General features: G+C 43.6%; 1 protein-coding gene across 8 annotated transcripts in view; it reads left to right on the top strand.

Moving 5' to 3' along the window:
• The window catches only part of PRLR (prolactin receptor), a 253,697-nt gene that overhangs the window by 174,372 nt on the left and 54,239 nt on the right, over window positions 1–25,086 (top strand). For all 8 annotated transcript variants that reach the window (XM_030567215.1, XM_030567212.1, XM_030567214.1 and 5 more), the window contains one exon: window positions 14,137–14,206. The gene's annotated coding sequence lies outside the window, so the exon portion shown is untranslated. The remainder of the gene's footprint in view (window positions 1–14,136; window positions 14,207–25,086) is intronic.

Here is a 25,086-nt window from a genome sequence, read left to right on the forward strand (position 1 = left end):
GGGTTGGGGGCTGTTCTATCACAGATGGTCGGGGAGGAGGAACACCCAATTCTCTACCTCAGTAGGAAACTCCTTCTGAGGGAACAAAAATATGCAGTGGTGGAGAGAGAGTGCCTCGCCGTAAAATGGGCCATGGAAGCATTGCGCTACTACTTGCTCGGGCGCAGATTTGTCATCGTGACCGACCATGCCCCTCTTCAATGGATGCAGCAGAACAAGGAGAAGAACACAAGGGTGACCAGGTGGTTCTTATCCCTCCAACCTTTCCAGTTCCATGTGCAACACAGAGCAGGGAGCTGTCACGGCAATGCTGATGGCTTGTCATGTGTGCACTGTCTGGCATCCCAAGCTGCCCAACCCCTTGGTGTTGAGCAGGGGGGAGGGATACGTGACAGACCCAAACCAGTGGGATACAGGAGTCTGGTAGAGGGCAAATATACTGGTCACTGGATGAGTAGTTTTCTGTTCCCTGAGTGACCAGAGCAGGGGCTGCACTAGAGTAATCAGAAACCTGCTAGAACAATTAAGGCAGACAGGCTAATTAGATCACCTGCAGCCAATCAAGGCAGGCTAATCAGGGCACCTGGGTTTAAAAAGGAGCTCACTCCAGTCAGGCAGGGAGGAGCCAGAGGAGAGGAAATGCGTGTGAGGAGCTGGGAGCAAGAGGCACAAGGAGCTGAAAGTGAGAGGCTGTGCTGCTGGAGGACTAAGGAGTACAAGCGTTATCAGACATCAGGAGGAAGATCCTGTGGTAAGGATAAAGAAGGTGTTTGAAGGAGGCCATAGGGAAGTAGCCCAGGGAGTTGTAGCTGTCATGCAGCTGTTACAGGAGGTACTATAGACAACTGCAATCCACAGGGCCCTGGGCTGAACCCGGAGTAGAGGGCGGGCCCAGGTTCCCTCTAAACCTCCCAACTCCTGATCAGACACAGGAGGAGTTGACCCAGACTGTGGGGAAGATCACTGAGGTAAGCAAATCTGCCAATAAGCAGAGGACCCACCAAGGTAGAGGAGGAACTTTGTCACAGTACACACACACAATTAGTCTTTTGTCTGGTGAGAAAAATTTCCCTGGAACCTAATCCCCTTATTTACATTAATTCTTATGGGGAAATTGGATTAGTTGAACATCGTTTCACTTAAAGTCGCATTTTTCAGGAACATAACTACAACATTAAGTGAGGAGTTACTGTATAAGTCTGCCCCAAATTCCCCTCTGTACAGCTATATTCAAAGTTGGCAAAGAGCTCCCTCCCCAGTTCACAGGCACAGGGTCCTTGGGCAGCTGCTCCATCCACACTTCTACTTATCACAGTGGTACCACCTGGGCTGTACTGAGTGGAAGGCCTTGCTTGGTGAATTTCATTTTTGGTACACTAGTGAGATACATGAGTGGTAGATAGAGATGTGTGCAGGAAAAACATGGACAAAATGTTCAGCATATTATGCAGATACTAAGATAACCACCGTGACTTTTATTCTGCAGTAACAAGGAGGTTTTCGGTCACAGTCATGCTGTAATACATATTAAAATGTCATGGTATGTAATTTCACTGCAGTCACTCTAGCTAGTTCTCATATGTAAATGAAAATGCCACACATACAGAAATGCCAAAGAGGATACTTCACTTTATAAATTATCAGCCTTCGTGTTTTAAAACAGGTTTTAAAAAATTCCAACTAATTTTCTAAAGAAAGTCAAGTTAATTTGCTACAAAGTTGGGGATTTATAGAACCTATTTTAATAATTGGGCTGCAAAGTTAAAAATAACTAAGCAAAATGGTTTATAGTATAATGTTGTCAGATTCCTAACTATTGGCTGCTGCTTCTATAATAAATAAGATATTTAAGTAAGGAATCAAACTCTTCAGCTAGGGTAAAAATTGGTTTTGTAAGAGTTATAGTCCAGTGGTTTAAGTGCTGGACTGGGAACCAAGAGCTCCTGAACTTTAAACCTAGTTCTTAAATATACTTATTCCCCAATAGGAGGTGAGGGTGTTGACTATTTTGCAGGAAGTCATGACTGGTGGATATCGTAGGCAGCGGTAGGCTGTGCCTCCCCAAACAGCTTAGTGTGGCCCCACCTACACTCCACCCCCCAGCCAGCCCCCCTCTCTGCGATTTCCAGTGCACTGAGGCTGGGGACAGTTCGGCCGCTTGGAGCACTGGGGCTGGGAGCACCGCCCTCCCCAATGCAGCAGGGCCGGCCCTGTTCCCCAGAGCAGCGGGGCTGGAGGTGCTGATGCCCAGCACACTGGGGCTCGCCATGCCACCCAGCACACCAGGGCTGGGGCCTTGGCCTCTGCAGTGGGGGAGCGAGGCAGACGGGGAGGGGCAGAAGGGATAGGGAGACACACAGAGGGGAAGAAGGGGAGGGGAGGGGTCTTGGGCACAAGGAGAGGGACCCGGGGAAGGGGGGATTCCTGTTGACCTCAGTGGCCTTTTGGTCAGATCTTAAGTACAACTGAACACAGCTGATGTCTGCAGATGTAGCTCTGAGATGTGTAGACTGCTCCACTGACTGGTGTTAATTTTGAAAGCTAATGATGCAAATATCATTATCAATATAGTTAATTCTTACTGGAGATAATTATAATATCCAGCAAGTGCACTTATCCCAGAATCGCATACTTCCTTCCCAGGTACCAAAAGCACCACTGTCTTCTGCTCATTTGCCTGACAACTTCCGTAATACAGCTACACATTTTCAATATAAAATTCTTCAGCCACTGAAAATGTAGGGATTGAATAAAATAAATTGAATGTAATATCAAATTATATAGCAGAAGGAACAGTGCAGTTATTGTATTATTCATTTTTACATTTAATTCAATAACAGAACTATTTTTTAACTTTGTGAAGCTGCCACATTTTCAGACTGCTGTACTGGACTGCTTATCTTCCCAAAGAATGTAGGTCTAGCTTGCTGCAGAGTTAGTGGGTACTGTGGTGTTTAGGGTCATATAAAAAATGAAATTGATTGATTGATTGGTGTTTACATACTTTTCATGGCATTCGTCTCAGAAAACATTGCCTGTATACTGCTGTGTAATATGGGGGTAGAATGTACCCTGTGTGCAAATGACTAGAAATTGCAAATATAATTCCCAGTCAATGAGACCCCATATGAGTTCAAAGATCTGTGCTGATGGATTATCATTATAACCAGGCCTACAGTATATTAACTATAATTTCTTTTTATATTTTACAGACAACTTGTGATTTTAAAGACAAAGAGGCAATTTTAGTGTGTGTTAAAAAGAAAAGGGAAAAGTTAAAATGTTCGCCCTAAGGATAAATCTTTCTGCTTTGTTGAGCAATATGATTGCTGTTGTTCATGTCTATTGTTTTAGAGGTGACCTATCAGTGTGTATTAATGCAGTTGTTTTAGAGAGATGTTGTCAGGATCAGGGCCGGCTTTAGGCCAATTCCCCCAATTCCCCCGAATCGGGCCCCGCGCCTCAGAGGGCCCCACACCCAGTGAGAATCTCTTCCCTGGCTAGAGGCGCCTTTTTAATTTTTACTCACCTGGCGGCGCTGCGGATCTTCAGCAGCACTTCAGAGGTGGGTCCTTCGCTTGTTCTGGGTCTTCGGCAGCAGGTCCTTCAGTACCACCGAAGATCTGGAGCGAGTGAAGGACCTGCCGCCAAAGTGCCGCCAAAGACTCGGAGCACCACCCAGTTAGTACAAGCCCCACATGTTTTTTTTACGTTTTTTTTTTGTCTTCCCTGCCTGGGCCCCGTCGAAACTGTTCGAATTGGGCCTAAAGCCGTCCCTGGTCAGGATAAAATAAGGACTTTCCCTCAAAACTCTATCTATACCCAAATCAAAGGTTTTTCTGAAGCTTGAAAAGATCCCTCAACATTTTCCTTTTACGTTCTTTGACACTGATGGTGAAATTCACTTATAGGCTGTCATTGACATAGGCCCAGGACCAGCACAAGGTCTTTGCACCTCCAGGTCCCACTTTAGCCTTCAAGGGAAGAATTTCACCTCAAGTGGTTTCAACCAGCATGGGGAGAAGAAATATTGGGCATGACCCCTGAAGTTCTGAGGGCCTAAACTCGTTCTGAAGTCACTGGTGTCTGAGGCCTCAGCAGCACCTCAGAATCATTGTGAGAGAGGCTGTTTTGTGGCATGACTGGAGGAAGCATGTATCAGAAGATCTTCAGCCTCATTAATTGTAATAAAAAATCATATTTAAACACAAACAAACATCTGTGTGTTTTGCTAAACCTTTGAACATTTGGAAGATTGCCAGTTGCTAGTATGTAGAGGGTAATGCTTGCAGGTCTTATTCAGCTGGAACTCCCTTTGAAGGCCAGCAGGATCTGTCCCTATGCTGCCGCTGCTCATTGACTATTGACAGTGCGCTCACTGTTCTGCAGACATATGACTCACAGTCCTTGCTCCAAATTGCTCAGATCTAGTACAGACCAGACAAACAAGTTCTGCAACTGCATATTATTTCAGGAGGCAGTACCTGTTTGAAGCAGTTTAAGAGTGTTGCAGAGGTTATTGTTGAAAGGCTTTGTGAAACAAGTTTGTTTTGCAGTGTGCGCTTTATTAAGCAGTATTTAGATGTGGAGGATTGCTCTGTTTCGTTAAACTATTACCTATTGCTATAGCAATCAGAGTCCTGCATAAGGATTGGTTACATCTAGCTAAAACTAGCTTGACCAATTTTCAACCATGCACAGAGGTGTGAGTTTGCTTTTATTTTTTGAAGACAATAGGAAAAGTCTGTACCGTAGATCTGTTTTACAGGGTGGCAGGCTGAAATACAAATGATCACAGACAGAAGCTAAGAAAGGACCTGGCACTGTCACAATTAAGAGAAACTACTTTACTTTACACAGAATTATTAATGTATATGGATCAAAGTAAAAAGGCAGCAGTAAAAGCTGCAACATCCAGAACTACATGTAGTAATGAAAATGATTTAGGAAAAAAAAATCCAGGGTACTAATACTGCCCACATAGGGCAATGGACTTACATGGGCCACATCATAACCTTTTGGTCCTGAAATGTATGTCTGTGATGACAAACTTCTAAATGTCTACACTATCCTTCCATGTTCCTCTCTATCTGATTTACCCCATCCAGAGCCTAGCCCTGTTTATATAATGTCCGCAGTCTGGCTGAGCTGAACTTGGTGCAGAACCCAAGGGGAACAGAAAGTGAAGTGGCTTTCTTCCATCTTTGGGCACCCTCCATTTCTAGGAATGCCAAAGCCTGGATGACTCTAGGTGTATGTGTGAGCCACCTCTGAGCTGCTCTAGCTTATATATGCTGGTAATGGCTGCTATACCAGATGGGTACAGCTCTGGTCCCTTCCTTGGGAACCTGTGTATCCTATTAGGATGGGAGTGAAGTGTATTGTGTTAATGTAGATGGTTATATATAGGCCAGAGGTGTTAACATAACCCAGTCACTGTCTAACATTAAACCATTTTAAACAAGGTTTGGGCTACACAGATTTATTTATTTTTAAGATATACCTATCTCATAGAGCTGGAAGGGATCCCAAAATGTCATTGAGTCCAGCCCCCGCCTTCTTTGGCAGGACCAAGTACTGATTTTTGCCCTAGATCCCTAAGTGGCCCCCTCAAAGATTGAGCTCACAACCCTGGGTTTAGCAGGCCAATGCTCAAACCACTAAGCTATCTGCTTGGCATCATGGTGCACACACCATTAAAAAATGCTTTAATATTTTTTATTAAAGATACAGAAAAGAAGGAAAAACAGTTAAAGCATTTGAAATGTGAAGTATTTGAATAAGGGTTTCATTTTAACGATATCCCTTGTGCCTTTTCCCTTCAGCTGGAGAGAGTTTCTAGAAGGAAAAATCCCCTTGTCTGACAGTCTTTTTAAACCATATGGAAGATGGTAATAACTGTCTTTTGGGGGGAAAAGAGAAGTTGTTGTTGCTGTTGTTAAAGTCCAGTCCCATTTTCTAGAAGACAAAACACATACACACAAGGGACGAGAAAAGAACAGCAAAAATAGAAAATGCAGCTTCTGTCTCTGGTGTTGCCTTTCACTTAAACCTCACTGTTGGAGAAACACAGGCACTGCACACGGTTGTGTCAGCCACTTCAAGATCTGGCAAACTTGTAACAACATTAGCCTGTTTAGGGCATTGCTTTTAGTTGCCTCTTTCTGGTCACAGGCTTACAGCAGTTTTGCCAAGTATACATTCTTGGCCAGGTAACCACACTCTTATTACACAGAAGGCAAAAGGAGAGATAGAGGAAAGACAAGAAAGAAGGTAGGGAAGAAAAAGGATATGTGGGGGAGGGGAGAGACAGCCCAAGTGACATTTGGGGTGTAGCTGAAGCTGGTGGACATGGCAGTGGCATCTGGGACCCTTTCTTTGGTCCAGTCTGGACAGAACAACTCTCCCAATTAAGAAAAAGAAGGCCCAGGGTCCCTGGAGATGTGCGGGGGAGCCATGATTGTGACACTTACTCCAGCAGCCAATTTTTCTTCCCAAAGTCTCTTTCTTAAGGACCTCAAAAAGGAGTAAAGGGGGGAATAATCCATTCACTCATTAGTTTGTTCACCAGTTGGGCTTAATATCTGTCACACCAATTTTGGTTTATTAATTTTCAGTACTCAAATCCTCTTGTTTAGCAAGAATTATCTTAACGCAGTCCTTGAGTTATATCAATAGGCCTTTTTGTTTGGACTAATTCAGTCTTTCTGTCTCCCTTCAATACCTTTTCCTGTCAACACTTATAAGTTATTGTGAGGAATTTTCACTTACTTTTTACAGTTGAGCCCACAATTAGAGTAAATTTGTAGGCCCAACTATCACAGCAGGTGAGGAGACCTTGCAGGTGTCAGAGAGCTGGCTGTTCCAACTTAAGGGTTCTGCTATTCCCAGCTGTCTAGTTAGAGCAGCTTCACAGCCCCTTTACACTTAGGGTTGCCAGGTGTCTGGTTTTTGCCTGGAACTCTCGGTCGAAAAGGGTCCCAACGGCTCCAGTAAGCACCACCGACAGGGCTGTTAAAAGTCCAGTCAGCGATGCTGTGGGTCTAAGGCAGGCTAGTCCCTACCTGTCCTGGCATCGCGCTGTGCCCCAGAAGCAGTCAGCAGGTCCAGTTCCAAGGTGGGGGTCACAGGGCTTTGTGCGCTGCTCCCCACCCCGAGCACCAGTTCTGCACTCCCATTGGCTGAAAACCATGGCCAATAGGAGCTAGTGGATGAGAGCAGCGAGCAGCGTGTGGAGTCTCCTACTCCCCACCCCACCCCTGCCTAAGAGCTGGATCTGCTGGTGGCTTGTTCCGGGGCACAGCGCGGAGGGTACGGGTCTTCGGCGGCATTTTGGCAGAGGGGAGTGGTCCACTCCAGGTCTTCGGTGGCATTTCGGGGGTTGGGGGGTCCTTCGGTGCTGCAGAAGACCTGGAGTGGACCCCCTACTACCAAAGTGCTGCCAAAGTCCCGGACTGCCACCAGGTATTCAAATTGGGCCCCACAGTTCATAAAGCCAGCCCTGTTCCTGCACCTCAATACCCTGCCTCAACTCACAGCCCCCTCCTGCACTCTGAATCCCTTGGCCTCACCCCCCAGCCTGGAGCCCCCTCCTCCCCAAACCCTTCATCTCTGTCCCAACCCCAGCACCTGCACCCCCAGCTGGAGCCCTTACCTCCTTTTGCACCCCAACTCCCTGCTCCACCCTGGAGCTCCCTCCCTGCACCTTGAACCCTTCATTTCTGGCCCCACCCCAGAGCCCATACCCCCAGTTAGAGCCCTCACCCCCTCCCACACCCAACCCCCTGCCCCAGCCCAGTGGTTTTGTGCGATTAGAAAGTTGGCAACCCTATTTACATTGCTAGAGCAGCACAAGAGGGCTGGATCAGCTTGAAAATGTGTCGCAATATTTTTTGAACCTATGTAGCACCACATCAGGTATCCAGCACGGCTTCAGTAGGGCACCCTGGGGGTTAAGATAAAAGTATAATTTAAATCATAGATGTGTATTCTCTCAATGTGTTTTCAATTTAAATTCTGTAAAATAGGGCTGAACAGGGCACACATCCAGGAATAGGCAATCATACATAGCCATAAAAGGCATCATTACTAACCCATGAAACAGAAATGGGAAGATGCAGCCAACATGAAAGATTGGAGGTGTGGAATCAAGTTTCTAATAAAAATGACTTTTGTATAAGTGGAAAGTCAGCATTTATATAAGCCATCATTAAAGAGCCTGTATCATGTCATTATCTAACCAAAAATCCTTGCTGACAGGTTCCCCCTTCCTATTGTTTAGAAAAATAACTGTTTTGATGACTGGCTAAGATTTTTATTTCAGGTGATGTGGAAAAAATACTGTTTTGAATTAAACACGTTGTGAATGCTGTTAGCATATAAAATACTTGATTATATAAGAATAGGAGCCTTGGATAGCACAAACAAAAATATAACCTGCACAGATATGACCAGTTAAAGCTGTTTTTAATGGGATATTAAGCAAAGTCAGCGGGTGTTAATTAGAGAAGCAGCAAAACAATTTGCTAGAGATCTGAATTATGGTGATTAAATCCCATTAAACTGATTTAGAAAAAATCCACCAACTGGAGGCCATTCAGTATATTAAGCAGACAATAAAAAGAGCAAGCATAAAAGTTTTTGATGTTTCCTAGTTATGTGAAAATAGCAAATACTTTAAAACGAAATGCCACTAGAAATGTGGTTTTCATTATACTTTTCTGTAATGGCACTATTTCCATTCAAACAAAGGTCTTCTCTGTGCAAACATTAGAAATTTAATGTTTAATATAAAACATATGTGCATCTAAATGCAATTTTTCCTTTTGGAATTTCAGGTTTGAATTTGAAACGTTTTGATGTTCATTTACTTGAAAAGTGAACCATTTCACTTGACAATAATCCTGTTCTTGCATGAAAAAACCAAAAGGTTAGACAGGCTTTAGAACCTTAAACAAATGTGTCACTTGAAAGGTGTGCACAAGAGGAAGAGCTTTGTCACAAACAGGGTTTTCCAAGTTCTCACAACTCTAGTATCACTAGTCGCTATAAAACTTTTATAACTAGATAAACATAGTGCAGACCAAAGTTCAGTTTTTACAGGCACTGGATTCAAATTTGAGTTCCAAGGAGAAAATTCAGTCATAGGTACTCATATAGTAAATGGAGCAAACTAAGAGCGTTTAATACAAAAGCAATGTGGTTGGATTTGTTGATAATTGCAGTCCTTCCTTATGGAATCGGGATTGAGTATCGTATGGCTGGTCAACTCCTCAGTCTTCAACATCTCCAAACAAAATCTGAGATCACGAGAATTGACATCACTGACCTTCAGTATGCAGATGCCTGTGTCATTCTTGCACACACAGAGGCTGACCTGCAAAGCACCCTAAATCTTTTTGCAGATGCCTGTCACAGACTGGGTCTTTCTCTCAGCATCAGGAAAACTAAGGTATTCTACCAGCCCTCACCTGCACTAACTACTCTTCATACTTCACAAATCACCGTCAGCAGAGAACCCTTGGAAAATGTGGACCATTTTCTGTACCTTGGCAGCCAGTTCTCCCAAACAGCCGGCATTGACACAGAAATTGAATACAGGATCTTCTGTGCCAGCACATCTTTTGGAAGACCATTCAAATGAGTCTTCAATGATAGGGGTCTGCAAACAGGTACTGAGATCTTGGTTTACAAGGCAGTTGTCATCAGCACCCTTTTCTATGGGTGTGAGACCTGGGTAACCTACAGACAACATCTCAAGTGGCTGGAGTGGTTCCAGCAGCGCTGCCACAGGAGGATTCTCAGGATCAGCTGGGAAGGCCAACGCACTAACATCAGCACTCTCTCTGCAGCCAACATCAGCACTATAGAAGCACAGGTCATGATGCCAACTCCTCTGGACTGGCCACTGTGTACTATGTCTGACACTCACCTCCCAAAGCAAGTACTATTCTCTTGTTAAGGGAAGAAGGGGTCACGGAGGGCAGCGGAAGCGTTTCAAAGACATACTGAAAGTACACCTTAAAAAACTGGGAGGACTCAGCGCGGAACAGAACGCAGTAGCACCACACCATACACCAAGCCACAGCTCACTTTGAGGAGAACAGATGTGCTCATGAGACAGAGGAGCAACAAAGGAGAAAAGAAAGGGCACAACAGGCCAGCCAACAACTATGTCTCCTCCAAGATTACACCTGTCACTTCTGTGGGAAAACCTGCAGGGCAAGAATTGGGCTCCTCAGCCACTTAAAAACTCACCAATGTACCCCTTTGGCAGACATCATCCTCGCATCGAAAGATAGCCAAAGAAGAAGAACTGCAGTCATAACCCTGAGTTCCTTGAAATGGCATCCTGTATTTCAGCCCTCAGCTATAAATAATCTGAACTCAACTCAGGGAAAAGCAAGAAAAGCAGATTTCATTTTAGTACAGAATGTAAATTGTTTATTCCTGAAATATTTTTTCTTCAAATACAAGTGCCTGAAGCGCTTTTCCTTCTAGAGCATAAGTGGCTATTTCTTCATCATATAACCGAGGTATGTAGAGCCCAAAAAGGAGACAGGAAGAGTGGAAGGACCATGCTCCAGACAGTAGCATGCTGTATAGTACTTACGCTGATTTTAAAAGGAAAAGCAAAGTGGAGGTGTTTCACACAACAGTAGGTTAAGATTGAGACACTTTTCTTACACTTTACCTTGCTAGACAATCAATACTGGCAAAAGGCCAATCCTGAGTCATTTATGTGAGCAATTGTTGTTCATGTAAGTTGTCTCTTTGTACTTGGTGCATGAGGGAAGGTTTGCAGGATTTGGCCCTAATGCACTGCTTGAAGCATGATTCAGGTGTGCTTGCTGTCAAAGAGTTGAAAGTCTCCCTCAGGAAATCTGGTCACGAGTACCAGCTGTGATATTGTTCTGGCAGTTTCTGGGGATTAGAATAAATAGATTAATGCACCACCACTCTACCTCTGGAGATCAGAGTTCAAATCTGAATTCTGGAAACAAGCACAGACGAATGTTTGGATCTCTCAACCGACATCCTCTGGATCATTTCTTGCTACTTAAAAAACAAACACAGCTTGGCTTGCCTGGCAGCCTTTGTTCAAGGGAAGGCTGGGATGGAATAGGGGAGGTGGTTCACGTGAGTGCTGTATTTCATTCAGATTATGTTCATAAATAATCCACTTTCACTTCAAGGAAAGTTAGAAAAGAGAAATGAAATTTGGACTGCTGATCAAAGGGTGAATTTACTTCATTCCAGACAGAGGCTCTGGCTGCATCCTTGAAGAGTTTTAATATTTCTCTCCAGCAAGCCTCATTATTAAACAGGAGCCCTCCAGCTGGACGATAGAACTGGGATTCCTAATGAGCACCTGTATGGAGTGGAGCAGAGCTTTGAGAGAGCAGCAGAAACAAAGTTACTGGCTTGGCATGCTGGGTGACCAGAGCAGTTTGAAAGTTTGATTGTCTGTTGCAAATTGGTTTTTCAGAAGGGCATTTTGCAGTTTTTTATTCATGCTATGGCTCAGCAGCACCTTTTTGAAGACCTGAGGAAAAATATCTGGTTCCAAAATGTGTTAACAGCATATGTTCAGAAATCAGGTACAAGAACAGACCTACAAAATGCCAACAAAACTAGAGCTAAGTGTGATGAGTTTATTTCCTTCCTTTGTATCCAATTGAGGGTGTATTCAAGGAAATCATAGTAATGTAGGGCTGAAAGGGACCTCAGGAGGTCACCAAATCCAGCTCCTTGTGCTGAGGAAGGACCAAGTACCCATGACAGGTATTTGTCCAACCTGTTTTTTAAAAACTTCCAGCAATGAGGATTCCACAACTTCCCTTGGAAGCCTATTCCAGAGTTTAGCTATCCTTATAGTTAGAAAGGTTTTCCTAATATCTAACCTAAATCTCTCTTGCTGCAGATTAAGCCCATTACTGCTTTTCCTATCTTCACTGGACATGGAGAATAATGCTTCAAGTCAGAGATGCCTAAGAAGTTCCTTTAATTATTTAAAACAATATAAACGAAAGCCAGATACTGCTTTATCACATTCATTACCAGCAGTTCCTCTCATATACTAACATAGAAATGTTTTTACTGAGCTTTAGATTACAAGGATAATATTGTTCTGTCTCTCTTAATTAAAACAGCATGTTGTTTAATCTGCTTAAGGAATTAGTGACTTTTAGCATTGAATCAGGATGCTTTCCATAAACCGCTTTTACCAGGAGTTTTGGGGAATGTTCACCACTGCAAGTAACAGGGCTTTGTGTTTTTATATTAACTTGTTTAGAGCAGTGACTTTTTTTTTGATAGTTCAGTATTCTTAGTGAACAACTCCACAATCACTCAAGTAATGCAAGCCTGAACGTACAACATGTACTCGGGAAAGTACAAAGAATAAATTACTGAAGAGAGTCTCTCTCACTGAGGTTCTCTTGAAAAAGAAAGCATTTAAACAAACAGCAATTTACATAGCCAGTAATTTGCTCTGCTTGCACTACTGTTGCTAATTGTTGGACATACTTTTACTCGGATAAGAATTTTTATTTCCCTGTAGCCCGTGTTCTTTGTCTGCCCCAGACCTGCCTCGGCCATAATGCTCTGATGCAAAAATAATAGGGTGAAGTTCTTTGGCCTGTGTCATACAGGGGGTCACACAAGATGGTTAGAATGACTCCTTCTTGCCTTAAAATCTGTGATCCGATTAACAATTCTGTGTTTATGACACCACTCTGGCTTTTGGTGAAAATGACTTTTTAATGTCAGAAATGAGACATTGGGGGCAGTCCTCCATCAGTGCATGTGTAGAACTCTTCCTATTGAAATCAATCAGAGTGAAATTCAGTGGCAGTAGGTAGACATATGCTTTTGCTGCATGATCAAGGAACAGAAACTGAGAAATGTAGGAGGAAACACGTTTAAACCCAACAAGCTGCAATAGATAATGATTAACACTGTTTTGTTTTGTTTCTTGTTTGAATATCACATAAGTAAGTTTCCACCCACAGTTAAGCTCCTGTATTTAAAGGACAAATGCATACTTAGAAAGAAAGAAGAAAGCTATTCCCTGTGAAGTAGCCTAGAACACCAAGGCAGCTCATATTTTCAAGCTTCTTTTGTAATTTCTATTTTTTAGGCCGTCTTGGCCAAATTTATTCCCAGTGTAACTCCACTAAATCTATTATCCCCAGAATGAATCTGGCACCTGATTTCTGTTCTGTGTAAAACAGAGATAATATTCCTGCACTGCTGAGCTCCACCTTAATGTATTTTTTACATCATGTCATCTGGATAATTAAGTCCAGTCTTTGCCTTCAACATAAACATATATTTCTGCCTTATTCTGTTTTATGACATTTAAATTATTACATACACACACAAAAAGAGAAATGCAATTCACTTTCCTCAGTTAAATTTGCTCTATCTGTTGTGTTTAACTCCATTTATTGGACTGGAGTTAAACACGAGAATACCCTATTAATTTGTTAGTCCAGCCCCCCAGCCCCACCCCCAACCACCACAGACCCACACATTCCATACTCTATCTCGAGTGCCCTTAGAGCTAAATGTAAAAATATTTTGTTTTATTTAATTCTGCATCTAATGAGAAGGTTTTATAAGTAAATTAGACTAGGCCGATAGTTTCATATGTAACTTTTTATTCCTTACTGGAAGACAATCTGCCCACTGAGCCTTGTATCGGTTAGTCATTCACTATGCGGGCACTGAAAGCAAAGGTTTACCACCCGAGGAAGGGTAACAGTTAAGTACAGTGCTTTTTCTGTAAGACATCCAGCTTCAGTGCACAAATAATGAATGTAAACTGTGCATTCTGAAACTCATTGGTTATTCCTTGCAGTGGTACAGTACTCATGACAAAAAGATCTAGCATTAGTGTTTCACTAATTTTCATTATTTCTCCCAATTTTTTTTTAATTAAATAAAAATGCTGGGATTTGTATGTAAATTTGAAGGGCCAAATTCATCAGTGGTATAGGTGGATGCTGCTGCATTAAAGTCAGTGTTTTATGTCTGCTTACACCAACAATAAATGTTGCCTCTGACATATTTTTGCATAGAAAATATTCTCTCTCTCTTTAATAGTAAAATGCCTTCTCTTTCTTCTCATAGATAATCAACTGATCAGGTATACGTGAACAGCATTACCAAGAAGACTCCCTCACATAAATGAATCGTACAGGTAGGATGCTGATTTTATGAATTTTATGAATACTAGTACTTAATACTAGTACTTTAGTATTTAGTACTAAATCAGTTATATCACAGTAAAATACCTTGATATTGGGCCTCTGTAAATTCTAATACAGGATTTACTTAGTATTTCAACAGCTGTTTTTAATTTTCATTCTCTGTAACTTTATGCCCATGTTTCTCTCTCTCTCTCTCTCTCTCTCTCTCTCTCTCTCTCTCTCTCTCTCAAAAGAAATTGCCAAGAAAGTTAAGATCCCAAAGTGACAAACATGCAACCCTAGCAGGGGAGTGAAAGAGTCTTCAAGAGCCATGAAACTGGCAGAATGAAAGATTGTCATTTATTAGCTTTATTCTCTTCAGAGAGGAAGAATGGTCATGTGATATAGGCATTAGAGTGGGACTCAGTGTGTATTGGGGTAAATCACTTATCACTCTGTTCTCAGTTCCCCATCTGTAAAATGGGAATAATTATACTTAAATTTTTTTTATCCAGCACCTAAATAGATAAGTGCCTAAGTTCCATTTTCAGTGACTCAGGCACTTGGAGACTTAGGGCTAGATTACAGGTATTTAGGTGCCTAATTCCCATTGGACTTTAAGTGCTTAAGGCTTGGGTGCACAAAAGGAATTAGGCACCTAAAACAGACTTGGATGCCTAAGTCTCAGTTTTGGCACCACTGCAATGCACAAAATTCTCACCTAAGTTCCTGCTGTACACGTTCCCTTGAAACCCATGTTTCTGTTTCTGATCGTGTGCATTGCTGCCTCCTGCTAGGCATCCAGACACCTATCTTCTGCCTTAGCTCTGGAGCAATTCACAGACCAGGGGAAGACCAGTGTTTGGCAATCTTAATTCTGCATCAACAAAGTTGGGAGGGATAGCTCAGTGGTTTGAGCATTGGCCTCTTAAACCCAGGGTTGTGAGTTAAATCCTTGAGGGGACCATTTAGGGATTGGGGGCAAAAATTGGGCATTGGTTCTGCTTTGAACAGGGGGTTTGACTAGATGACCTACTAAGGTCCTTTCTAACCCTGATTTAAAAAAAAACAACTTAACCTTACACATAACCCAATGGGTGGTAGGGCACTCACCTGAGAGGTGGCAAGTCCCTATTCAAATCTCTTACCCATTTCAGGTGGAGGGGGAACTTGAACTGGGCTGAAAACTATGAAGAAGCACCTGCACCTGGGGATTCTTGTAGAAACAGCATAGGTACCTAACTGCAGGGGAGGGTTCACAGCTGAAAATTGCTAGCAGAGTTAGGCACCTCTCTGTAGCCTGGACTGAGATGCCTATTTCTGTGAGAAAGACAGGATTTTAGCTCTTACTTTCAGTTCCCTGCAAGTCAGCTTAGCTGCAACCTTGGTGATCTCCAATGAGGGAAAGTTGGTGTTCTCTAATCCAGGGGTTCTCAAACTGTGGGTCAGGACCCCAAAGTGGGTCACAAGGCTAGTGTTAGACTTGCTGGGGTCTAGGGCTGAGGCCAAAGCCGAAACGCAGGCCCCACCACCCGGGGATGAAGCCGAAGCCCAAGCCCCACTGCCCAGGGAAGAAGTCCTTGGGCTTCAGCTTTCCCCTGGGGCTGGAGTCCTGGGGTGGGCTCAGGCTTTGGTCCCACCTCCTGAGGTCATATAGTAATTTTTGATGTCAGAAAGGGTGTCACGTGCAATGAAGTTTGAGATCTGCCACAGTCTCATCCAATGGTGGTTCTCAAAGGTATTATTCGTCTCTAACCTCCTGTTCCTATGTATGACTTAAATGCAACACTGGACCCGCCATATGAACCTTTAGCTAATTGCTATCTGGCTGACCTTTTTCAAAAGATAGCTTTTCTCACTGCAATAACTTCACTCGAAAGAGCTTGAGAAATTCAGGCCCTTATGTCAGGCCCTCTGTATACCCAGTTCTTCAAAGATAAGGTGGCCTTAAGGCCACCTCCTAAGTTTTTGACAAAATCTGTATCATCCTTTCATCTGAACCAAATGATACTTACCTGTATTCTTCCCAAAGCTGCACTCCAGTAGTGAGGAACAGCATCTTCATAAGTTAGACAAGAGAAGAGCATTAGTTCTATTAGGTTTAGACAAAACCAAGCCCTTGTGAGCATCTCCTTTGCCTTTTTGTTTCATGTGCTGATAGAAAGAAAGGTTATGCAGTTTAAGCACTGGCTATTTCCAGGTGGATTGCAACTTGCATCACAACAGACTATTGGGTAGCATAACTTCCTTCTCCAGAAGGGCTCTTAGCTCAGTCCACAAGAACACAGTCTAACACAGACATATGTAAGGCCGCTACATGGTCTTCCATACATACCTTTTCAGCACTATGTCATCAGATTGCTTCCAGGTATGGTGCCAGTTTAAGAGAGAGAGTTTTGTGATCACTATTCAGTTAGATCCAAGCCTCACTTGCTACCTGAGCTGCTTGGAAGTCACCTGAATGGAATACATGTGTGAACTGACCCCAAGGGTCGGTCCTGGGTGCCCCAAGACTCGGTCCTGGGGCCGGTTTAGTTCAATGTCTTCATTAATGATCTAGAGGATGGCATGGACTGCAGCCTCAGTAAGTTTGCTGATGACACTAAACTGGGAGGAGTGGATTGCTATGCTGGAGAGTAGGGCTAGGATACAGAGGGACCTAGACAAATTAGAGGATTGGACCAAAAGAAATCTGATGAGATTCAACAAGGACAAGTTCAGATTCCTGCACTTAGGACAGAAGAACTTCATGCACTGCTACAGACTAGGCACCGAGTGGCTAGGCAGCAGTTCTGCAGAAAAGGACTATGAGGTTTCAGTGGACGAGAAGCTGGAGTTGACAGTGTGTCCTTGTTGCCAGGAAGGCTAACGGCATTTTGGGCTGTATAAGTAGGGGCATTGCCAACAGATCAAGGGATGTGATCATTCCCCTCTATTCGACATTGGTGAACCCTCATCTGAAGTACTGTGTCCAGTTTTGGGCCCCACACTACAAGAAGGATGTGGAAAAAATTAGAAAGAGTCCAGTGGAGGGCAACAAAAATGATTAGGGGGCTGGAGCACATGGCTTATGAGGAGAGGCTGAGGGGAACTGGGATTGTTTAATCTGCAGAAGAGAAGAATTAGAGGGGATTTAATAGCTGCTTTCAACTACCTGGAAGGGAGTTACAAAGAGGATGGATCTAGACTGTTCTCAGTGGTAGCAGATGACAGAACAAGGAGTAATGGTCTCAAGTTGCAGTGGGGGAGGTTTAGGTTGGATATTAGGAAAAACTTTTTCACTAGGAGGGTGGTGAATGGGTTACCTATGGAGATGGTGGTGGAATCTCCTTCCTTAGAGGTTTTTAAGGTCAGGCTTGTCAAAGCCCTGGCTGGGATGATTTAGTTGGGGATTGGTCCTGCTTTGAGCAAGGGGTTGGACTAGATGACCTCCTGAGGTCCCTTCCAACCCTGATATTCTTTCTTCTTTGAGCAGTTCATAGAGTTCTTTAAGATGTGGTTCACACACATTCCGCAATCCTCTCTCTGACACCTCTGCATTGGAGTCTCTGGCCTCATATTCTGGTGCAAATGGAGATTGGGGTGACACTGACATTAAATAGCCGTGGAAGGGGCCAGAAGGAGGCACACAGCACATGTGTTGCCCTAACAGGTATTGCTACAGAAAATTCTCTAGGCATGCTGAGTGCGCACACACCTGAGTGGAATACATGTGTGAACCACATTTCGAAGAACAAGTTACTGTACATAGCCATTCTTTGAAATCTGCTCTCTTGATATAATTATGGCTAGGTATTTATTTAGTTTTTAGTGAAAAGAGATATTTTAAAATAATGTGTTCTCGATAGAAGTATTATAGACAACAGTTGGGGCACAAACAGTAAGCAGTGGGCAACAGTGATTAAGCGCAGACATCATAACGAATGGTGAATGCTTCAGTGTTGCTTGGAAATGGGTGGCTTTGTTGCCAGCACTCTCTCAGGTAGTGATACAGCTGTCAGGATAAAGCTGCTTTTCATGGTGTTTAGCCATATGTTATGAGCCCCAGGCAAACAACAAGGTTCTCATGGTTCTTTATGAGTCAGTATTTTGGAAACCTGATCCACAAAACAGGACAGCTAATCATCTCACACTTATATACAGTTTTCAAACTTTTAAAATTTCAATAAAAAATGATTAATTGATGTGAGAGCATGATAAAGTTGTGCTATAAGGACTGCACAGTTCCCTACCATTCTTCGTGGAGTGACTTATATATGTGGAAACACATACTAAAAATCAATGTATCCCTGGCTCATTTGAGACAATTCAGTCTGTTGCCTTAACAAATCCTTCCCATCAAGTTCTATATTCTGTAGTTTTGATTCACCATTTCACCAATTTATCCCATCAATACTAGCAAGTTTCATTTTTCCTATAATCCTTGGAGTCTATATAGAGTGGAATGGTTTAAATCAAAGCAATTTAAATCACCAATTTTGTCATGATTTAAATCAGCAAGAAGAAACCCTAATTTAATCCATCAATTTTAATTGGGCTTGTATTTGCATTTCAATTATTTTCCTAATCCATCCTGTTTCATATCCTGTTTAATAGTCCAACAGTGGCTATTACTGGATGCATCCGAAGAAAGTGTAAAAAACCCTGATACGAGACTATTGTAAAAAAAATAACCCATGCTGTAAATTCCTTCCTAACCTCAAGCTGTTAATATTTGCTTATATCTTGAAGCAAGACCGTCTATATCCTATATATTATAACTGCAGATATTCTTGTTAACCATATGCAGGTCTAATCCTTTCTTTAATCTTACTAAGTTCTTTCTCATGATGATATATTTTGAGACAGAATTCCACAGATTAATTATAAGATAGGTAAAAACTCATCACATATCCTTTTATTAGTTTTAAATTTGTTATAAATAGGAGCTCCCACTTGACCTTTTCCTTATTTTGTATATCTTCTAAAGTACCTTCTTATTTCTGATTATTTGGATTCACAAGCATGAGGAGTTTGACAGACCAGGTATATATTTGCTTGAAGTACATTTATTTTCTGTAAAAATGGCATTTTGGGGTTTCATGCTTATTACTTTCTAAATAAATTCTGTATCAAATATGCTCTGTTTACAAGTAAAATGATGACTTTTTAGTTGTCAGTCCTAGGATCTGAGTGGAAATCTGGTTCTTTCTGACAGGTACATCATCACTAGTAATAAAGGTCCTGCAGGCTAAATTATAACTCAATTTATACCTATGCAACCAAATTGTCTTTAGTAAGTTTGCCCAGGCATACCCAATTAACTTAATAAACAAACCTGTGGATTATGCACAAGAAGAAAGAGAATCTAGCTTGCTCATTCTCTTTTATCAGCCTGCAGAGCTCACAGAATTGAAAAGTACTAAGAACATTTATTTTCACTAAATTCAGCAGATGAAACTGAACACGTTGCCTATGCACTGCATAAGATGGGTCCATTTTTTACACAGACACTTTACACAGTAGAGCACTTTAAATAATAACCATTTACCATATGCACCCTAGAGATATATTGCCCTCTAGCTCGCTCTAGTGGATCATTCCAGTTGATTAATGCTTCCAGGACAACAATTCCAGATAATGAAACAGTGATACAGCCCAGGTCTCACTCCAGTGAAGCTTATTGTTATCTGTTTTTGTTGCAAACACAGCAGAAAGATGAGGACAGACACAAGGATAGATTTTAAGCAGCAGGCTGCAACTTTATTAAACTTTAACATGGGAGGGGCACTACCCATATTCTCCTATGCCAGGTGTTTAATTGGTTCCAGTTGGAAGGTTACAGGGCTCCATACCATATATCTCATAATTCAAGGTAGGTTTTCCTCAGCCTACACACAAACCTCAGCTCTTTCAAGAGCTAGCACTCTCCCCACCTCGAGGGGGACAGTGGGTGCATCAGGGTGGGGACCTCTTCCTGCAAGAGCCACGATGTCTCACCCTATCCCAAGGCCTCCAGGTCTTTCACTTCTCGGAAATGTTCATTTTATTTTCTTAACTGCCCTGAAAACCGGCTGCAGGGAGCCCCAGCCATGCTGCTTGATATCACAACGCCTGCCTCATTCCATTCCCTCACATCCCATAGCCATATATCAACATCTTCATCTGACAAAGGTATGCCATCATCCCTGAAAACTTCCAAACAATTGTCAGGGATGTCCCTGTTCTGTATCACCGAACTCCTGCTGGCCAGCGAAGTGAGTTCCAAGAGTCTGTTGTCCTGAAATTGAGAGAGAGCCTTGACAACACCATTTTTTGCTCCTGAGACATGCACTGTGTGAAAAAGGATGTTAAGCCTCAGGCAGTGTAAAATGAAAGCCCCCAACAGCCTCATTACCAGTGCAGTCTTGGCCAAGTGTCGGTTTACAGCAGGAGTCGGCAACCTTTCAGAAGTGGTGTGCTGAGTCTTCATTTATTCACTCTAATTTAAGGTTCCGTGTGTCAGTAATACATTTTAATGTTTTTAGACGGTCTCTTTCTATAAATCTATAGTATATAACTAAACTATTGTTGTATGTAATGTAAATAATATTTTTTAAATTTTTAAGAAGCTTCATTTAAAATTAAATTAAAATGCAGAGCCCCCCAGACCAGTGGCCAGGACCCGGGCAGTGTGAGTGCCACTGAAAATCAGCTCGCGTGCCACCTTTGGCACACGTGCCATAAGTTGCCTACCCCTGGTTTACAGTATGAACCACAGCTTGTGTTATTGCACCAGAAATGGACATTTTTATTCTGAAAGTTTTCTTCCCAAATAGTGACTGCCACTAATATAGGAAAAAACTTGAGGAAGGTGATGTCCCTTGTAATATTGAGAGCCATTCAGATTTCTGGTCACCTCTGCGCATACCCCTCTACTTGAAAGTAAACCCCTAAACCTATGCTTCCCAAGGCATCGGACTGTACCTACAGCTTGATCTTGAGCAACATCTCCAAATACCATGTTAAACTCCCATTAAAATCTTCCGGGGACCTTTCCCACACTTCTAAGTCTTCTTTCATTTCCCTTGTCATTCTGATAAAATGGTAGAGTTTTCACACTCCGGAGGCAGATGCCAGATGGGTACAAAATGCCTGACTGGCAAGCAAAGTTTTGGTGCCCCATGATCACCTGTAGTTCCCGCAGAGTAATTTTCTTTGCTCCTTTGAAAGCCTGTATCAGAACCCTGACTGATTGCAACTTCTCTGTAGATAACATAGAGACACTCTGAACTGAGTCCTGGTCAATGCCCAGGTATGTTAAACTTTAGGCAGGGCCTTCTGGCTTTTTTTTAGTTCTTCTTCTTCCATCACAAGGAGGACCTCGAGGTGCTCAGCTAGGTTCTGAAATTCCTGAAGCATGTACTTGCAGTTGCCTGTCACTAATCTTCCTACAAATAAGTTGTCACGGCAGTGCAGTGAGTGATGCAGGCCAGTCTCACACATCACCACCCACTCCGACATGGAGCTGAATCTTTTCCAAGTGGCACATTACACAGAGAACACCACAGGCTTGGCTTTATCAAAATAGTAATGATCTTCAAACTGAAACCTAAGCACGTCAAAGTCCCTGGGATGAACTGGTAGCAACTGAAATGCAGACTTGATGTCACATTTTGCTAACATTGCCTCAGGGCCGCATTCCCTAACCATGGCTAGCACAGTATCACATGACAAGTATCTCACTGAACAGCTGGGGGTCAATATAATCATTTATCGATGAGCCCTGACTCGGATAGAACAGGTGATGGATAAGCCTTTGCCTTCTTCAGAACTGCACCCCAGGGAGATACGTGCAATTCCCTCAGATAGGGCTTGCCACTCTCCCTGCTGCCACCTTCAAGGTAATCTTTGCCCTTAGTTTAGGCTCGAAGCCTTTAACGGATTTAGTTGCTAACTTTCACATGGTAAATAAGCACCCCGACTTTCACAATAAGTCAAAAATCAAGCTAATCCCATTTCAAAACAAGGCCTAAACAAGCCAATCCCTAACAACCCCAACAGTCTATGTGACTAGATCCCCACCCTCACGCCCCCAGCGTGCAGTCTGAGACTGTGGTGGGTCTGCTGTGCACCCCTGACTCTCTCCCCAGCCTTGCCCCTGCTTTCCCCTTGCCCCCAATTGCCCTCCCCTTTCCCTTGCTTGCCGGGAGTCAATCAAAAAAAAGCAACAAGCTACAAGTCAAACAAGCTACAAGCAAAAAGTAGCCAACAAACAACTCACAAGCCAATTAAGCCAAAAACAAGCCCAATTTCTGTGTCTTGTTTCATGGGTTTGGCATTCTGATTTCAAGCTCTCTGCCTAAGAGTGGCACCTCATACCCTCACCTGGGCTTTGAAAACCACCTGAAAATCTGTTCCATAAATAAGCTGCATCTTTTTTTCCCCTGTAAACCTGTATCTTGACTGGAGAAGGAGCCTTTTCCATGATTGCCTCCGTCTGTAGCATCTCCTGAAACACTAACCTTGCAGACCTCCCTTTCCTACTGCCCTATTGGAGCCGCTTTTTCCCCCCTACAACAGAGAAGTGCACTCTGCTGACCACTACACCTCATACAGCGGCATTTGTACCTGCACTGGGATTGAAAACCTTTCTCATCATTAAATGCAAAAGCACACATTGGCTTTTATAGCTGCCTTTTGATTACAAGGCTTTGGCATTGTTCACCTGCTGTCTGTAAATACCAGCTGGACAAGGTGATAAGAAGTCATATGCTCCAGTCAAAATTCCCGATCTGTTTTACCCCAGGTTCCTTTGCTGCCCTTTGTGTAAATTCTTGGTCATATCTTAACCATGCAGTCCAACCATGTAGCACAAGCCCTCACTATTAAGTTCTATACTGGAATAAGGAAATAAGCCTCTTGGGTTGCTCACACAAATTATACTCACATAAATGCGAAAGGCTGCAGACAAGTTCTCAAGAGTTGGAGGTATCTTAGGTTTGTGGGGTTTGTCCTCATTTTTGTGCATTTTGCCCCTTTCTTCTGTCTGCTGGTCCCTGAACAACAAGGTAAATAAATCCACAAATTCCCTCTTCCAAATCTTTTCCTGAGCCCCTTTAGACAGATGATTCTTGAGTAAGTGATTAGATCCTGCATAAGCTCTATGGGCATTAGCTGCCTTGTCTCCTGCCTGTGTTTCATTAGGAATGATGCCCTCTGGAGCCAGGGTGAAGTCCCTCTCTAATTGCTCCATATTCCAGTGTGAGATCTGAGTCCCACTCCTAAACTTTGACAGTGTTACTTCCTCATCTGAGAGGAGCCCACTCTTGTCAGGCAGACTATCCAACTTATGGGCCACCAATGCCAGTGACTTTGCCAGGTCACCCCATATCCTTTAGGTGGTACATTCTGAGGGAGGAGGGACCTGGGCCACCACCCTTCCCCAAGTGCCAAGGTTTGCAATCCCTCCTTCATTATCTGCAACCTGCTGGTGAACTCTCACCTCCCCCCACTCCCTGCTGCATCCTGAGGATGCCTGTTGAATTCTTGGCAGGTTATGGAAGTGAGGCGCAGGTCCAGGGTGACTCATCCATTCTTTGGCATCCTTGTCCACCTCAGTGAGGCTTGGACCCTAGCTAACCTTGAACTCAGACCCTGAATCCATCCTATGGACCTCCTGTATGAGGGGTTCACAATCTCATCTCAGGAATTCTTCCAGTTCACCACTATCCTGAAAAAAGCACTGTCCCTGCCAAGGTCCCATGTCCTGCCCAGCTGCTCCCCTCAGTGTGTGATTCTCTTTGGCGCCTGTGGCAGGCCATTGAGCCTCACCCAAACTCCATTCCTGCAAAGATGGAGCACATCCTTCCCCATGGGGCTGCGATCTCAGGCCCACAATTCCCTGGCAAAGCTGTCTGGGTGAACCCTCGCCCACCTCTGAAGCCAGCACTCTCAGTTCCTCCATTAGGACAGGGCTGGGTCCCTGTGGGAGGGTACCCCTACCACCTATGCCTGCTGCTTTGCCCCAAGGGTAGGGTGGGGGGAAGGGACCAAGCATTCTGCCTGGCTCCTGCAGAGCAACTCCTGGAGCAGGCACCTGCAGTCCACCTGTACTCTTGGCCAAAGCCTCGTGAGCCCCCCCTCCCAGAAATGGGGGTGGTGCAGCATGACACAAGGAGCACTCTGCTCCCCTGGCAGCCACAGTACGCCCATGGTCTCTCCTTCCATGTGCAGGGAGAAGAGTGGGAGCCAAAGCAACAGACCCATCTCCCACAGGGCCACCTGGTAGCAGAACCACATGACCCCCGTCCCCCTCCTCAGAGAACAGTGGAAGGGGTGGGAGGGCTGAGGCTACCCAGGAACAGAGGGCCCTTCCCAGCCACTATAGAGGCATCAGGTCAAATCCTGAGAGCTGGGGAATGCTGGCCAATCAGCACCCCTTCCCTCCAGCTGGCCAATAGGAGCCAAAGACTTCTGGGGGGAGAAGCTACTTAGAGTCCCTTCTCAAGCACATCCTTCCCTGCTGGGATTGTCCCCTGTCATCACTGACCCTATCAACTTCCCCCACCAGTTGAGGCAGGTGGGTGGCACCCAAGAAATTCTGTCTCTGCACAGTAACCTGCCTGAGAAATGAAGCAAGCTACATTGCAAATACTGTGAAATAATATCCTGGGTTGTGCAAGTGAACTAACAATGTCCATAGTAATGGAAATTTGTTAGGGAAAAGTAGAATACACTGGGTCTGCCTACCATCAGTGAGTGGAAAGCTTCCTCAGATTCTAAGTTGCATTATTCCCTCTGTGCATTAATACGTCCTTCCTCTGCCTCATTTATATAGACATGTTATTTTAAAGAACAAATATTTTGCAAACAGAATGTATTAGCCCAAATGTTTTGGCCACAAGGTCTTATTTAACCAAGGAATGCAATA

The sequence above is a fragment of the Gopherus evgoodei genome, chromosome 6 (assembly GCF_007399415.2).
Source record: "Gopherus evgoodei ecotype Sinaloan lineage chromosome 6, rGopEvg1_v1.p, whole genome shotgun sequence".
Lineage (NCBI taxonomy): Eukaryota > Metazoa > Chordata > Testudines > Testudinidae > Gopherus > Gopherus evgoodei.